This window comes from Microtus ochrogaster, unplaced genomic scaffold, assembly GCF_000317375.1.
Source record: "Microtus ochrogaster isolate Prairie Vole_2 unplaced genomic scaffold, MicOch1.0 UNK89, whole genome shotgun sequence".
NCBI lineage: Eukaryota > Metazoa > Chordata > Mammalia > Rodentia > Cricetidae > Microtus > Microtus ochrogaster.
In genome coordinates this window covers 955315-959682 of record NW_004949187.1, presented here as the reverse complement: position 1 = coordinate 959682, position 4368 = coordinate 955315, and the positions used below count along the sequence as shown (strand labels likewise).

At 38.3% G+C, this 4368-nt stretch overlaps 1 pseudogene; it reads right to left on the bottom strand.

The window, feature by feature from the left end:
- Positions 1–1099: 1099 nt before the first annotated feature.
- LOC101984273 overlaps positions 1100–4368 on the bottom strand; it is a 398439-nt pseudogene continuing 395170 nt past the window's right edge.

Below are 4368 nucleotides of genomic sequence, written 5' to 3'. Positions count from 1 at the left end.
CTGGGCAGATGCGGGGATAGCTCTGCTCTCTGAGGCACACGCCATGAAGCTCCGACCCAGGATGGACGTAGGCTAGAATCTTCCCGGTAAGACCGGTACTCACAGATTATTAGAGATGGGTTGATGGGGATATCAGAATTAGCCAGTAAGGGCTAGAGCTAAAGGGCCAAGCAGTGTTTAAAAGAATACAGTGTCCGTGTAATTATTTTGGGTAAAGCTAGCCTTGCGGGCAGCAGAGTGCTGGGGACGCAGCCCCGCCGCTCCTATTACTACACTTCAGCCCATGTTCTCTTTTCTTGACTATGTTTTCTGTTCAAGACATGTTATGCCACTCATTTATGTTGACCAAGGTGGCCTCTAACTCAGAGAGAATGGCCTTCCACCATCTTCTGAGTACTGAGATTACAGGCTTGCACTACTAAGACCAGCTGAAATTTTTAAAAATGACTTATCATTGAATAATGAAAGAATAAAATGAGGTTTACAAAGGAACCATTATTGTTTTGATGGACAGTAATACTCCTTGAAATTCTATAATAATAATAATAATAAATTGAAACTTGAAAATGATTTCATACATTCCCAATAATTGGGTTATTTTCATTGCTTTTTTTAAATTTCAGTCACTTAAAAATGCTTGAACTGTGTGTGTATATACCCACGCCATGATGTGCATGTAACAGTGAGAGGTAATTTACAGGTGTCAGTTATCCACTTCCCCTATGTGAGTTATCCACGTCTCCTCTATGAGGTCTAGAGATGAAATCTAGGGAGTCAGGTTTGGCTAAAAGCAACCTCATTAGCCCTTGTTTGGATTTAAAAATTACTTATGTATGTACTGGCATTGGAGTGTGCACAGTCCAAGTGTAGATATAAGAGAAAAACTTGTAGGAGTAATACGGGTCTCACAGCGATTTAACTGAGGTCACCAGACTTAGCAGCAATCAATTTTACCCATTGAGATTTCTGGCATTCATTTGTGGTTCTGATGAAATGTTATGAACAATTGTTTAATCCTCAGAGTAAACTAACAGAATCAAAAGAGAGAGAAAGAACAAAGAAAAAAGAAAGATAGCAATATATCATTTTCATTTGCAAATATAATTTATTATTCAAACTCTCCTGTTCTTATCCATCCTTAGATGGCAATGTTTACAATCTGAAAAGACAATATTTTATTGATGTTCAACTAATCTTTTTTGAGAATCAGTGAGAGAGCTCACTGGGAAATATCTATGGTGTGCAAGGCTTGAACCCGTTCTTGATATACATATAAAGATGGTAAAAGTAGACCCCACAAAATTGTCTTTAGTCTCTACATATCTGTCTTGACCTAAAAACTAATAATTACATTGGTTTTTACACACACACAAGCATTAACATATGCACACACACACACACACACACACACACAAACACATATGCCAGGCTTTTTTTAAAAGTAATTCCATTGCTGTTGTGTTATCTGGCATATTTAGATAAATTCCATAGAAGGCAGTACTTCAAGATGAAGTGCCAAATAGATAATTAATTGGGACATGAAGATACACGGAACACCAAATAATATAACCATATCCATATCAAATATAGCTATGTTGTGTGACATATATTTGCTGATTATCTTACTTTATCATATCTCAACCAGAGAGAAGAAAATGCTGCTTCGGATATATGCATGAGGTATTTATTGTTTTTTTATGTTCTTTTCTATTAAGCATTTTAACATTAACATTGTTAAAATGTGTAGAAAAATCAGCACACATTAGGGATACATCTTCTGTCTTGGACTTGTATTCAAGATACTGACACATGGATCAAGAGTTGAAATGTATCCCTGACTACTTGCAGATATCCAAGTCAGGCTACAAGGGCCCACAGATGTGAGTCCATTTCACCTTGACTAAATGTTAGTTTGAGCTTATTCTTGCTCTCTCAAAGTGTTGACAACAGGTGTGGCTACAAACAGGAGATCTTGACCGAGGATGTGATGAATTAGTATTTTGAGTATAAAGGTGGATCTGCTGTACCTTAACCAAAGATCAGAAAATACAAGTCTATTCCTGTTTCTTTAAGGAGATTGGCAGGAAGTTCCAGGGAGTGGCTGCCTGCAGGTACTTGATCTAAGGATGGATTGTTATGTGTCCTGTCTAAACAACAGGGTGCTTGACTGAAGATGCTATGTTTATTCCTTCTATCATGTTAATGAAGTCTGTTGCCTCCCCACTCCCTTTTTGGAGTAGGATATATATGTAGGAAACAAACACAGGTGATTTCAGTATTTGCTGAATTTCCCTTCCAGTTCTTCTGCATTTTGTTTCTCTCATATCTCTGTTTCTTTTGTTTGATAATTCTAATCCTCCTGCTCCTACCCTGGAATGTGTGAACCCCTTCGAGGCTAGACCCCAACACCAGGCTAGGTAACAAAAACCAACATCTCAAGGGAATTTGTGAGTATGTGAAAAACAAAACCAGAAACAAAATCCCAACACCCTTTCACAGATACCCTTATTTGAAAAGTGTGATCACACACTGCCTGATGTTTAAATAAACAATGGATCACTTAGAAGATGGGCATCACATTCTATATATTGCAACAAAAAAATTTATGCCAACCAAGTGAAAGTGCAAAAGAAAAACAATAGCCACACAAGGAATAGCAGAACCACAAAATAAACTTCACTAAATGGATTTGCTACATGTACTGTAAATTTCATACCTACTTCAAATGTTTCAAAACACAAAGCACAACCACAATTGTTATCTTCACCACTACACTTGCATGAACATGAAAAATAATTTACATCTTTCAGGATATGGTGGCACACCCCTTTAATCCCAGCACTCAGGAGGCAGAGACAGGCGGATCTCTGTGAGTTCGAGACCAGCCTGGTCTACAGAGCTAGTCCAGGACAGGCTCCAAAGCCACAGAGAAACCCTGTCTCGAACCCCCCCCCCCCCAAAAAAAATCTTTGTGAAATCATTTACATGAATAGGTTTTACCTTGTATGAATCTTTCCTATTATCTAACATTAAGTTAACATATAAAGTTTTAAAAACATTTACAGGGTAGGAGACACGGCCACAGAGTTAAGACAGGCTCATTCCCAGGGACAAGGTCAGGTTTTTGACAACATCCTGAAATTCCTCCTGCTACAAGACTACAGGGTCCAAACAAGCAGGCCTGGCCCTCATGTCACACTTGGGAATGAGCACAAACATGCATGTACCCACACAGAGAGACACTGATACCACAACATGAAAATGAAAACAAATCATTAAAAAATTTTCACTCATGAATGTTTTTTCCTGAGCATTCATTACTGTAACACAGGTGCTGAGGCATCTGAAGGTCTGCTTACGGAGTTTACCTTCATCATGAAATGGTTCATGTAACAGAAAGCAAGCATGCCGACTTGAAGTCAGAGAAATTAATCCTCAGTTGGTGGTGTCACTTGGGAAGGTTTAGAAAATGCTGTCCTGTCAGAAGAAATATGTCACCGAGGGAGGATGGGCCTTAGAGTTTACGTCTGCACGCTATTTTCAGATCCCACTCTGTATTTCATGGTACAGGTTGAGGATGTGAGTTCTTAGCTTTCTGCTGTGCCTACCACACCTGACAAATTCTGTCATGCCATTGTCATAGTGATTTTACAACCAAGGGCCAAATTAAACTCTTCTGTAAGCTGACTTAGACATGCTTATCAAAGCAACAGAAAAAGCACTAATAAACATCCATAGTTTTATACCTGGATGAATTAGTTCATGTAATGGAAGAGAAGTGTGAAATCTAAATGGGTTACCTCTTCATATAAATTCATAGGGTTCATCCTAATGCTTGAACAGATTGTTGAGATCTGTCAGATCTTTAAGATCTCTTCTCCAGAATAATCTTGTTTAACTGAATGTAAGTGTGTTGGCTAAAGATCTTACCGAATCCCTTAGAGTCAGATTCCCTTCTGTACTAGGATTTTTCAGGTCCTCAAAGATTGCTGTGATATACAAAAGCTTGAACAGACCAACTCCACACTAAAAGTTTTACTCATGTCAAAAGACTACCATGAAGTGCAAAGTTTCTAACAATGACTATATTTATGGGGTTTTTCCGCAGTATGATTTTCTTTTCTCATGAATTCGAAGATTACTGCTACATGCAAAGGCTTTACCACATTTAGGACATTTGTAGGGTTTCTCTCCAGTATGTGTTCTCTTATGTAGTTGAAGATGACTTTGACGTGCAAAGTCTTTACCACATTGACTACATTTGTAGGGTTTTTCTCCGGTATGTGTTCTTTTATGTATTCGGAGACTACTGTGACATACAAAGGCTTTCCCACATTCATTACATCCATAGGGTTTCTCTCCAGTATG